General features: G+C 48.4%; 1 protein-coding gene across 3 annotated transcripts in view; it reads left to right on the forward strand.

The window, feature by feature from the left end:
- The first annotated feature begins 3,922 nt into the window (after window positions 1-3,922).
- LOC137423029 (pleckstrin homology domain-containing family S member 1-like) overlaps window positions 3,923-13,836 on the forward strand; it is a 41,737-nt gene continuing 31,823 nt past the window's right edge. Inside the window, exon 1 of one of the 3 annotated variants that reach the window (XM_078774762.1) lies at window positions 3,923-3,941. The gene's annotated coding sequence lies outside the window, so the exon portion shown is untranslated. Of the gene's footprint in view, window positions 3,942-5,222; window positions 5,326-9,964; window positions 9,984-13,836 lie in introns of those variants that run through there. The other 2 variants (XM_068109801.2, XM_068109800.2) reach the window with 2 other exon arrangements.

Consider the following 13,836-nt stretch of genomic DNA (forward strand, 5'->3'; position numbering starts at 1 on the left):
GGCACTGTAAGGAGCGCATGGAGAAGGAGGTGAGAAAGGGGACTGTAAAATTGCAAGGTGGTATAGAGGAGTTGAAGCTGGGAGTAGAACAACTGACAGTGGGACAAAAGGAGTTGGGGGACCAGGTAAAGAAGAACACAGCGGTAATAGGAGGGTTAAAAGCGACACAAAATGACCTAAAAAATGACTTGATAGCGACACAGAGGCAATGTCAGATGCTACGTGAGGGACTGACAACGAGGTTGGACGAGGTGATAGAGGTAATGGAGACGAAGGACCGGCAGGTGAGGACGCACATAGAAACGGTCAAGGTGGCCTTAGAGGACGAGCTTGAGGAGATGCACCGGGAAATAAAAGAGGTGAAGCAGAAATTAGAAGAAGTGGAAGAAGGGGTGAGCGAAATTAAGAAGCGACGGAGAGAGGATAAGAAAGAGATAAAGGAGGAAGTAAAAGAATTGGTCCAAAGTCTGTGTTTGGATCGTGATGATGTGCTCATTAACCGGATGAGGGATTCACAGGTGATGGAGGAGAAGTGAAGAGAAAGAGGACCCGGTGTAAGTGGTGACCAATATGGTCGTGCGTATGATACGCCAGGTGATTTAATGAGCTTGGGGGTCGAGATGGACCCGGGTGTTCGTGAGAGGCCGTTGGTGAAGTGTGCGACGGGTCTGGTGTGCGAAAAAGGAGGTGTGCGAGAAAGTCCGACTCTGGGGTGTGTGAGGAAAAAGTGCGTGCCAAGGAGTGAGGGTGCTGTCGAGAATGAGTCGGTCGTAGCGCATGTGCGAGGGAGCACATGGAAGCGCATAGTGAGGAGTGTTATGGAGGGTGTAAAGGGAGAATGCACGCCTGTGGTGAGTGTTACAGAGGATGTAACGGGAGAGGGTGCGCGAGAAAGATGTGTGACGGACAGGTGCATGGGGAAAGAGTGCGCTGTCAAAAGTAAGGAAGAATGCACGCCTGTGGTGAGTGTTACAGAGGGTGTGACGGGAGAGTGTGCCCAAGAGTGTGCGCGAGAAAGGTGTGTAACGGACAGGTGCATGAGGAAAGAGTGCGCTGTCGAGAGTAAGGGTGAGTGCGTTGTCAAGAGTGGTGGTGAGAGTAGTGAGAGTGGCACGGAGCGTGAGTTGGCTGTGACAGGTGAGCGAGGATGTACACCTGGAATGGAAGGATGCACACTTGGAATGGTAGAGCGTGTGTGGGAATGCACACTTGAGTTGGTCGTGAGGCACGTGGTTGGGTGTGCGGGTGAGAGCACACCTGTGATTGTCACAGAGGAGGTGACCGAGGAGGGGGCGCGAAGAGGTGTGTTGGTGAGGTGTGCAAGCGACGAATGTGTGCCAAGGTGTTCGGTGGTCAGGTGTGTGACCAAGTCGGTGAGGGGAATGAGTGTACCGAGGTGTGTAAGGAAAGGTACGAGGAGCATGGGAACAGCTGGAGGTAGTAGCAAGAAAGGGGTAGCGTATGCGTGTAAGCATGCAGGTGAAGCATCGACGGTAACCGGGTTAGCGGTTAGAGCGACTTATAGCCGAATCGGGCCCTCGGTGCGTGCCGGGCTTCGCGTGCCGCGAGAACCAGCGGGGATCCGAGCCACGGCGGGTTCGAAAGGACCGCCGTACGCGATCCACGCTGGGCCTCGCTTTGAACGGCCGCGTCCGTACTCCACTAGGCGGAGCGGGCAGCCCGATAGGAAGGGTCGTCATGGCGACCACTTTTTGTTGCGGCATTCCGGCAGGTCGAGATCGGGCCATGGGATGGCTCCGTGCCGAGATGGTGCGTGGGATCTCGGCCCGGGTAAACCTCCTTCCCTGCACCGAATGCGGGACGTATCCAGCCGCTGGCACCAAACAACCCGCATTCATGGCTTGGCTGTACGAAGCCGAGCTTTAGAAGTTAATTGGCGCACCGAGAGGCATTAGTAAGTAGACTGTAATGACGAGGATAGTGTTTTGGCCCCGAAATTAGAAAAACAAAATTTGATGATTGGCAAAGGATTGGCAGTAATGATTGGCAGATGATGAGTAGTGATTGGCAAATTTTTTGATTTGTTGAAATTTGATGTGCAAAATTGGTAGTGGGAGAGGCCCGATGTGGTGGGATGGCACCTCTGTCATCCCTCACAGTGGGGGCAAATGCGCTATAGAGTATGGGGTGTATGGCAGTGAAAACTAGCCCGGGTGGGTTAGGATATTGTGTGTAGGGATCTAGCGAAGATGACATTAGGTAACGTTAAGGTTAGTTAGTGACAATGATACCTGTAGTGGGGACGTAGTAGCTTAGTGTTTGATAATGACGTGGGAGCGCAATAGTTTAAAGGGATGACTGGGAAGCGCAAGTTTCAGAGGGGAGTAGTTAGATGAGATGATGCTGTGTGAGAACTGGACAGGTGTGTGGAGCAGTGGATGAGTAGTGAGTGTTGTGGATCAGCGCGAATGCGCTTAGGGGAGAGAAGGGTGCAGGCGGCACCAAGTATGAGAGCACAGGTGTGCAAGTACAGGTGTGTGGAATATATGGAGCAGAGAATGAGTGGTGTGGAGAGAGTTGGAGTAAGTGGTACGGAGTGGTGTGCATGGTGCGAAGGTGTGGATGGGGGAAGAGTGGACCCCTTTCACGAGTACCCGGGGCGGGTAGTGTAAGTGCTAGGTAGAGGGTATAGGTAAATTGTGGTTGGATATTGGCATTTGTGGTGCGGTTGCAGAATGGTATTGTGGATGGGTGCATTAGTGTTGTGGAAATGGCTGGGCGTGTAGCCTGTTAGTGTGTGTAGTTGGTTTGGGCACTCCACCACTGTGAGGATGTCGGCCAGGTGAGGCCGCAGGTGGGCTCTGGGAGCCGTTAGTGTCAGTGGGTGCCTGAGGATCCCGGGTGTGGATCGGGCAGCCCGTGCCAGAGAGGGCACTGAGGGGGTGAGAGTGCGAGAGGGCCTTCCCCAGTTAGTTAGGTTAGGGTAAGGAGCAGGTAAGCTCGGGTGGCAACTACAGTGGTGGAGGTGTGCAGGTGGGTAGACCTGCTGGGAGAGCTACACGTCACAGCCCAGAAATTGTGCGAGGGCACCGGGAGATGAATCGGGGGAGTGAGACCCCAAATTGAGAAGCACCACAGTTTGGTCAATGGGAATTGGTTTTTAGAACCCATAGTGTAAGTTGGCCAATGGATTGGCAGGGAAAGACCCCGGGTAATGTAAAGTTGTTAAAGTCATTTTGGAAATAGTTAGGATTGATGAACCTGTCGCACCATACGCAGCCACTTACCTGTGGTGATGATGACTCCACACCTGTGTTCCTTTGTTCTGTGTTGCAGGAAAGGAGAATTGCTGTGTGGATTTGTGAGACGCATCACGACGTGGATGAGACATTGGGGTGATTCCATCTCTCCCTCCTTAGGAGGGACTGATGATGAATTGGTGATGGCAAATGTTGATGTTGAGTTGGAAATGGCAAATTTGATTGGTTAGGAGGGAGAGAAGACGAATTTGGTTTATGGGAGGAACGGGGAAGACAGTAGGGACGTTTGTTGATGTGTAAAGTAGATGTTTATGGGTAGTGTGGTGTTTTGTGGATACAGTAAGGGGTAAGGGAGGGGCAATGTAGGTTACCTGGTGGGGGGGGGGGGGCATACGGTAGGAACGTACCTGTCTCACCTGGTTCCCATGTGCCCCCAGTGTGCATTACCTTATATTGCATGCACTTTTGCGCCCTTACCACCTTACTCACTTGTTTTCTTTTGTCTCCCACCTCCGAGGATCTGGCTTTGGGGCAGAGAGAGAGGAAAGAGAGGTGCTGGCTCTGCAGTTGTGGGCCTGTACTTTCGCTGCTTGCTGTGTGGATCGATACACCATATGGACCGCAATTTTTGTGGCCGCCCACCATGGACCGCAGTTCTTTTGCGGGCAAGCACCACCCGTGGATGGACCTCTGGGTCAACGTGGCACCTATGCCACACAGGTGAACCACTTATAGTTGGCCCCCCTGACGGCCACAATTTAGAAATGGACGCGGTTGGCACCTTTCTTTATTTTTAAAGAAGTCAGAAGGCCAAGTGCACTGCACGAAGGCAAGACCAGCGGCAGAACATCGGCCGGCTGCGACACCCCCGGTGACTATGAACACTTTATTGGTGCACCGAATGGTGCTGACTGTGTGTATGGGGTGGTGCTTTTGGTGCTTGGATGGGGTGCTCTGCACATTATTAAAGGCCGTAGGGCCACAGGGCACTCGTGGGTTGGTGTATCGATGCTGGCATGCGTGCTCTCTCTCTATGCATAACATCTGCATGTGTTCCTCAAAGAACAGGTCCTGGATCGTAGTGTAAATATCAGTCTTGTGTAAATAATGCTCCCTACCGGCTGTATGTTTAGTTTGAGGATTCTTTCCGCGATTCGGTTATCCTGTGGGTGTGTTTCTGTTAGGAGAAGGGTGCAACGTCGCAGGGGGACATATTTACTCATTTGTGAACATCTGTAAAACTGTCGCACTCAGGGTTGAGTTAATAGTAGAGGGAACTACATCTGAGTGCCACACTAAAGTAAGTAAAAATTTATCGGGTCGGGTCGCCCCGAGGTAGAGAAGGGTGCAATGTTGCGGATATGAGATTTACATCCATCCATATCCGCTTGTAAATATTCCCCTATTTCCTCATCCTTCCCAACTATCCCCAATCCCCCATTCCCTAGTCCCATTTTCTGTAAACAACACTCTGTAGACCCGACCTCCCCCTATTTCCCCCATTAAATGTCGCATCCAGGTCCACCGCATCTCACGTAGACAACTATAGGACATCTTGCTAGTTATTCTTAGTCTATGTCAGTTAAGGACTTGTTTCCATTAATTCTGACTCTTCGTTGCACCAGAATGTGATTGTATGGCACCGTTAGGAAGTTTAGGACCTCCCAATACCTCCCCGCAGCTCTTCCTCATGGAACAACAACAACAACAACAACAGCGGCGGCGGCGCGGGGAGTGCGCGTCCTCACTCCGGCTTGGTTAGCCGCCATCGAACATGTGCTCGACGGGGTTACCATGTAGGGGCTCGCTGTCAGCTCCTCGTCAAGGGCGGAGCCCGGTAACCCCCCGCACCCAATAGAAGCGGCGGACCAATCCCATCTGGGGCGGAGCTAACGAGCCGAGGGCGTGTCACTCCCCGTTGAGCATGCGCAGGAAGAGGGAGGTGACGTCAGATGCGCGCTGGACTTGAAGGAAGAGAGACGCCACCTCCGAGCGCTGCAATACCTCCCCGCATCTCTGGACTGGACCGTGTTTGATTCTGCCCCTGAGCCAAGGTGCACCTTGTGCTATCGACTGCCTGTCCTTCCCTGCCATCAATCCCTGTGTAAGTCAGTCTTGTCCCGTTTGTCTGTGGTCTGTCGGGGATAAGATAAGATTGTGTCTAAGTGCCTATCTCTTCTGTGCTTTACCTCTTACCTTGTAATCTACCCCTTTTCTGCACCACCAATCTTGAGAACTGTACCCCTTGTGTCGTTTCATTTATCCCAGCTGTTGTGTCCTTTCCTTCATTGATTTAGCATAGCGCGATTTGGTCAACGTCGGGTGGAATCGGGTAAACTGTGCGAACACGGCGGCCATTCCGCTCGGCCCATCATAACATCAAAGTCGTGTCCGTAACAATATATATGTATATATATATATATATATATATATATATATATATATATATATATGTATGTGTGTACACCTCTCATTGGTTCAACATTGAAGGTCCCCACCTGTTACGTACAGGCTGTCATGGACTATCTTATTGCCGTCGAAGTTTGTTCAATCAAAATGAGTCTCTTTGATATGGCCTGGCACCACTGGCGTCACTAGAGGAGTGCGGGGGCTGCGGACCGCATTGGGTGACACTGTCAGAGGGGGTGACACCAAATTTTTGGAGATTAGCAAAACTACACATTTTTGGAATATTCAGAGCATGAGGAATCCAAAAATTAATGTTGGCATTTGCGTAGACACCTTTGCGAAAATGACACTCAGGACAGTGATGAAGATCTGTAAAAGCATATTCCTGAACGGTATAGACCTAGTAGATCCTGTGTATAGGACTTATAGTTCAATCTGATACTAACAAGGCTGCTTTCTTGCTTTATAAACCCAACCTATAACTTCAAAGGACTTGCAATATCATGTATTATGTAATAGTTATATCACAAATATATCGACAATGGTTTTAAATTACCTTTGTTGCTTTTCTATAATCCTGAGTACTATTTTGAGGCCTTTATTGGATTCCTTGACCCAGAAAACATAGGATTAGCATATTTAATTAAGCTTCTCGGTTGACTAGAAGCCGAGATAGCGCAAAATATGTATTTTATGGCGGCCATTTTGAAAATCCAAAATCTGTGTCTGTGCAAATGCCAACATTGATTTTCGGATTCTCCATGCACTGATGATTCCAAAAATGTACAGGTTTGCTAATCTCCCAAAATTTTGAACGAAATTATATTTGTTAACACATGAAGCTGACTAATGGGGGGTGGGGAGGGGGGTGACACCATGAGTTACCGCACTGGGTGACACCATCCCTAGTGACGCCACTGCAGTGGCACATTCGTTTTTTTGGAGTTTACAAACAAACGAAAGTGTGACGTTGGTTGGGTCACGCCAGAGTAAACAATGTCCGCGTGACCAGAGACGGTTATATACGACTTCACCTGCCGAGTTGTGCTTTTTGCCCCTGTCCACATATTACGTACGCAGTAGTGTTCTTGGTGTAATATTGCACTGAGATTATTAACTATGCCACCGAAGTTGGACGGAGATTACATTTTCACCCCGGGATGTTTGTTATGATGAAAATGAAAATTTTTCGTGATATGTTGGTCTGTCCTGTTTGGCTGTGAGTGCGATAACATGCGAACCCTTTCACTGGTTTCAGCTATCTTCAACATACTTTACCAGAGGACTCCGAAGGAAAAAAAGTGAAGCTGTCAATGTTATTTGACTTCTACACTACATGACCAAAAGTATGCGGACACCCCTTCAAATTAGTGGATTTGGCTATTTCATCCACACTCTTTGCTGACAGGTTTATATAATCAAGCACACAGCCATGCAATCTTCATAGGCAAACATTGGCAGTAGAATAGGCCATACTGAAGAGCTCAGTGACTTTCAACATGGCACCGTCATAGGATGCCACCTTTCCAACCAGTCAGTTCGTCAAATTTTTGCACTTGTAGAGCTGCCCCGGTCAACTGGAAGTGCTTTTGTTGTGAAGTGGAAACGTCTCGGACCAACAACAGCTCAGCCGTGAAGTAGTAGGCCATACAAGCTCACAGAACGGGACCGACGAGTGCTGAAGCGCATAGCGCGTAAAAATCGTCTGTCCTCGGTTTCAATACTCACTACCGAGTTCCAAACTGCCTCTGGAAGCAACGTGAGCACAACAACTGTTCATCGGGAGCTTCATGAAATGGGTTTCCATGGCCGAGCAGCTGCACACAAGCCTAAGATCACCATCAGCAATGCCAAGCGTCTGCTGGAGTGGTGTAAAGCTCGCCGCCTTTGGAATCTGGAGCAGTGGAAACACGTTCTCTGGAGTGATGAATCACGCTACACCATCTGGCAGTCCGACAGACTAATCTGGGTTTGGCGGATGCCAGGAGAACGCTACCTGCCCGAATGCATAGTGCCAACTGTAAAGTTTGGTGGAGGAGGAATAATGGTTTGGGGCTGTTTTTCATGGTTCGGGCTCGGCCCTGCAGTTCTATTGAAGGAAAATCTTAACGTAACAGCATACAATGATGTTCAAGACTATTGTGTGCTTCCAACTTTGTGGCAACAGTTTGGGGAAGGCCCTTTCCTGTTTCAGCATGACAATGCCCCCATGCACAAAGCGAGTTCCATACAGAAATGGTTTGTCGAGATCAGTGTGGAAGAACTTGACTGGCCTGCACAGAGCCATGAACTTAACCCCATCAAACATCTTTGGGATGAATTGGAACGCCGACTGCGAGTCAAGCCGAATCACCCAACATCAGTGCTCGATGTCACGAATGCTCTTGTGGCTGAATGGAAGCAAATCCCCACAGCAATGTTGTAACCTATAGTGGAAAGCCTTCCCAGAAGAGTGGAGGCTGTTATAGCATCAACGGGGGGACCAACTCCATATTAATGCCCAGGATTTTGGAAAGAGATGTGTGATGTTCGTGTGTCCACATACTTTTAGTCATGTAGTGTATGTCAAAGGTCAAGGTGACAGTGACCTCTGACCTTATGACATCAGATCAGAGATGCACCGCAGTGCAGTAATCTACATCCTGATGAAGCAGCATTTACACAGAAGGAAGGAAGCAGTGCAGAAGAGCCCACCCTAAGCCCCGCCCACTGATTGATTGTTATAGCTACGGACGGAAGAGTATTCCTTGATTATTCCCTCAGCCACCAAAGGTGGATGGAGGTTATGTTTTCACCCCTGTCTGTCTGTCTGTCCATTTGTCTGTCTGTCCGTTTGTGAACAAAATATCTCAAAAAGTTGTGGGTGGATTCGGACGAAATTTGGCAGAGATGTAGCGTATGTGACAAGGACGAAATGAATAGATTTAGGTGAAGATCTGGATTCGGATCCGGCTACTAGAATTTTTTGAAGTGATTCTTCAGCATTGGGAAAGAGGGCCGATACAAAGCAGGATATCTCAAAACGATACAAAGCAGGATATCTCAAAAAGTTATAGATGGATTTGGACGAAACTTGGTGGACAGGTTTTGTGTCCGACAAGGACGATTTGATTCGATTTTGGTGAAGATCTGAATAGGGATTCGGATATAAGCATTATTTAAAATTTTAAGTGGTTCTTCAGCATTTGGAGATCGGGCTAAAAACGATACATAGCAGGATATCTCAAAAAGTTATGGATGGATTTGGCCGAACCGTTTTGGACAGGTTGTGTGTGTGACAAGAAAGAATTGATTCAATTTTGGTGAAGATGCGGATCCGGATCCAGGTAGTCGAATTTTTAAGTGATTCTTCACCATTGAGTGAAAAGGCCAACCAGGTGGAGGTGTGCTCTTTACTGAGTGCCGTTCTAGTTGTTCCTGAGCTACTGGTGGGAAAGATATCATCAAAATGACCATCTTCAAATATTATTTTTCTCTCGATTTTCGTCATACATGTCAGGCTACTGCCTGAAGCCTTTGTGTGTCTATCGATCTGTCTGTGAGCAGGATATCTCAAAAGGTTATGGACGGATTTGGACGAAACTTGGTGAACAGGTTGGGTGTGTGAAAATGATGAACTGATTCGATTTTCGTTAAGAGGCCAGATTTACATCCATACATCAGTGAGATACAAAATGCAAACTGATCAGCCTGGCAGAGGTATGCGCTCGACTGAGTGGCATTTTAGTTTTTACTGTAGGTTAACTTCAAAACAGGCAGTGTGCATTTTGTTGATATTTGATGTTCTTCCAAGTGGTTCTTTAAAAGAATGCCGATTCAGATTGATGGTTTTTAGCTTTGTCAACAACGCCTAAAAGCCTTTAGTCAACAATGTGAAAGCATGTCCACTGAGTCGGCCTCAACCCGGAAGTGACGTGCCAACCACATATTTCTGATTGTGAGGTCTACATGTTGCATACGTCACAATAAGATTCCTTAATTTTTTGCGAATCGGAGTGATCTTGCGTCGTTGTTGAAAAAGAAAATACTTGTACATGTTAAATGGGTCGCTGCAGCTGGTTGCACACAAAATGGCGGTGAATCTGCTTCTGAATGAGAAGGTGTAGCTGGCGTATAATATAATGTGGTACCACTGCCCAGATTTTGAGGGTGGGGGAAAATAAAGGTTGTCGACAAGTAATTATGGTCATGTCACAAAGTCCAAAACACTAAGTGTAAGGTATCTCGACAGACTACGATCCATTGTTGCGCAGGTTTACTTACTCTGCAGATGCAGGCCCGATTCACCCCAGTGCCAGCCGAGCTGAGCCGTAATGCCCGGAAACGGAAATAAGCCGGTGTCCGGATACAACGGTGAATATTTGCAGCTTCATACATGACATCGTCCCCTTTAAGTCTAAAATTACCAAGAGCAATACGTGCTGGATTTCCAAAATTGACATTTCAAAAGCAGCATTTCCAAAACCATGTGAAAATATGTGCAAACGATTATTAAAATAATGAAAATACGTGAAAATAGAACATGTTCAAAGATTCAAACGGTCGGGTGCTTTTCTCTCACACATTGAGCGGTGTACCAGTGGATACAGAGTCCGAGGTGATTCCTTTGGGTCACATTGTACCAGTGGATACAGAGTCCGAGGTGATTCCTTTGGGTCACATTGTACCAGTGGATACAGAGTCCGAGGTGATTCCTTTGGGTCACATTGTACCAGTGGATACAGAGTCCGAGGTGATTCCTTTGGGTCACATTGTACCAGTGGATACAGAGTCCGAGGTGATTCCTTTGGGTCACATTGTACCAGTGGATACAGAGTCCGAGGTGATTCCTTTGGGTCACATTGTACCAGTGGATACAGAGTCCAAGGTGATTCCTTTGGGTCACATTGTACCAGTGGATACAGAGTCCGAGGTGATTCCTTTGGGTCACATTGTACCAGTGGATACAGAGTCCGAGGTGATCCCTTTGGGTCACATTGTACCAGTGGATACAGAGTCCGAGGTGATTCCTTTGGGTCACATTGTACCAGTGGATACAGAGTCCGAGGTGATTCCTTTGGGTGGCGGTGTACCAGTGGATACAGAGTCCGAGGTGATTCCTTTGGTCTCCACGAAGGGTGTAGCGTTCGCAGAGGTTTTCGGGGCATCCGAGCCGGCTGGAGCGGCCACGACGATCTCCGGCAGTGGCGGGTCGAACTGTTGTCCTGACTGTGACGATGCTGCAGGCTCTATCGACTGACAGTGACGGGAGGTTATGTGGTCCTGATGTCGACGAATTTCACGGCCGTCCTGCAGGCGAATCACGCAGGACATGGGACCTGGCTTCTCGATGATGTCCCCCGGTAGCCACGTCGCACCTGCACCTACATTTTGGGCAAACACTGGATCTCCGATGTTGATACAGCGACTGTTGGACGACTTATCGTGGACCAACTTTTGATTGAGCTGGCTCTGATAAACATTTGATGATATGTCTGGTTTGAGATTGTCGTGTCGATCTCAGGTGTCGTTTCATCAATCACTCAGACGGAGCTGCACCGGTTGTTGATTGTGGCGTGATGCGGTATTTGAACAGGAGACGAGACAGCTTTGTTTCCAGGTTTTCCTCCTGAAGTTTCTGCAATCCGGATTTGATGATTCCCACGGATCGTTCGGCCAAGCCATTTGAAGCCTGGTGATGTGGGCTGACAAACTTATGTTTGATGCCGTTCCGACGTGTGAACTTGGCAAACTCGGTACTGGAAAAACACGAACCGTTATCACTCACGATCATCCTGGGCAGACCATGAGTGGTGAAACAGCGTCTGAGTCTTTCGATGACAATGGCTGACGTAGTACCACGCGTCACATAGGCATCGATCCATTTTGTGTGCACGTCCATGATGATTAGAATCATGCTGCCGTTAATAGGCCCGGCGTAATCAAGATGTAGGTGATGCCACGGTTCGCTGGGACTTTCCCAGGGAAGCAGTGGCGCTTTCGCAGGTGTATTCCGGGTGCTCTGGCAGGGGTAACAATGTCGAACATGATGTTCGACATCAGCATCAAGATTTGGCCACCACACATAGTTTCTGGTGAGTGACTTCATCTTCACAATCCCGGGGTGACAGTCATGGATTTCATCCATGACCCTGGAATGCAGATTTTCCGGGATAACGACACGACATCCCCAGAGTAGGCAACCATTTTCCACGCTGAGTTTGTTTTTACTTGCTTTAAAAGCCGCAAAATCTGGGTCACCCTCAGGTAGCAAATGCCACCCAAGCTGTACAGCCTGGACAGTTATAGACAGAGCAGGGTCTCGTCGAGTATGGGTGCGGATCTGGCCGGCGTCGACAGCACGATCTTCCAGATGATCCATCAGTGCAATAATGGATCCTGGTGTAGGTGAATCATCAACGGATTCTGGAAGGGGTAACCGACTCATGGCATCTGCATTTGTGATAGACGAACCAGGCTTATAACATATGGTGTAGTCATAAGCAGCGAGAAACAGGGACCATCGGATGATCCTGGGCTGTTGTGTGACAGACGTCGCCTTTGTTGAACCAAACAGACTGATCAGCGGCTTGTGATCAGTGTGAATTGTGAAATGATGTCCAAGAAGGTACTGGCGAAATTTGCTGATGCCGAAAACGATTCCCAATCCTTCCTTGTCAAGTTGGGAATAGTTATTTTCTGCCGGGGACAATGTTCTGGAAGCAAATGCAACAGGTCTTTCCATACCATCAGTCATCACATGTGATAATTCACTCCCCACTCCATACCGACAGGCATCGCATGTCAGCACAAGATCCTTCTCTGGATCAAAATGAACGATGACATTGGACGATTTGAGCAGATCCTTGGAGGTCTGGAAGGCTGATTGTTCAGTAGACCACCTGCTCGAGGAGACTCCTTTCCTCAAAAGATGATAAAGGGGGCCCAAAACGTCGGTTACATTCGGGATCTAATGACCATCGAACTGAAGCAAACCGAGGTATGACTTCAATTCGGTTACGTCTCGTGGAGCAGGAGCATCCTTGATAGCTCGGACTTTCTCATCTGTCAGGTGTAGACCCTCGGCATCAATATTATGACCCAGGTACATGACCGATGGCACCATAAACTTGCACTTGTCTCGACGCAAATGTAGGCCGGAGTTCAAAATCTTCTTCAGAACTCTATCCAGGTTTTGTAGATGTTCCACGTCCGTACGACCAGTAACCAGAATATCATCCTGGTAACAAACGACGTTGCGTTCGGCGGCAAACAAACTGTCAATGACACGTTGATAAATGGCAGGTGCAGATTTCACTCCAAAACTGAGTCGGTAGTACCTGGACAACCCACGATGCATGTTGATGGTAAGATACTGTTTCAAATTCTCGTCCAAGCGGAGCTGCAGATAGGTGGATTTGAGATCGAGTTTCGTAAAAGTCTTGCCTCCCGTGAGATGAGTGTAGAGGTCTTCAATCCTCGGCATTGGATATTTATCCAATGAAGAACACTTGTTCACGATCATTTTATAATCTCCACATATGCGGATGGACTGGTCTGATTTTATTACCGGAACGATGGGCGCCGCCCATTCAGCATACTGGATTTGCTCGATGATGCCCTGATTTTCAAGATGATCCAGTTCCTTGTCAATCTGCTCTCGCAGGGTGAAAGGGACCGGGCGAGCTCTGCAAAATATAGGATTGGCATCCCGGTCAACACTGAGTTTAGCCGTATGTCCTTTCAAGGTTCCAAGCTCATTCTTGAAGACATCCAGGTACGTATCCAGCACATTTTTGAGTGTGTATGCTGTGGTAGCAGAAACGTTGGCTGCCTGGAGTTGATGAATGCTTTTCCACTTCAGTTGAATTATGCTCAACCAGTTCCTGCCGAGTGAGGAAGGGCCCTTTCCAGAAATAACGATCAGGGGTAGGTGAAACTCGCGGTTATTGTAGCCCACCGTGACGTCACATGTACCGCAGGGAACAATCTTCTCACCTGTATAGGTGGAGAGTCCATAGGTTTTAGGTTTCAGGTGGGGTCGGTCAGCATCACTCCACAGGTTTGTGCAAACGGCATGGCTGATGAGCGAAACAGCTGCACCAGTGTCGACATCCATTTGCAATGGTCGATTGTTGACGACAACAGTGGCAAGAAAAGAGTCCCGCTTATGGTGAGAATCAATATGAAACAGGTGACACGATTCTGAGTTGTCGGAAACAGAGCT

This window comes from Myxine glutinosa, chromosome 3 (genome assembly GCF_964187855.1).
Source record: "Myxine glutinosa chromosome 3, kmMyxGlut1.1, whole genome shotgun sequence".
Taxonomy (NCBI): domain Eukaryota; kingdom Metazoa; phylum Chordata; class Myxini; order Myxiniformes; family Myxinidae; genus Myxine; species Myxine glutinosa.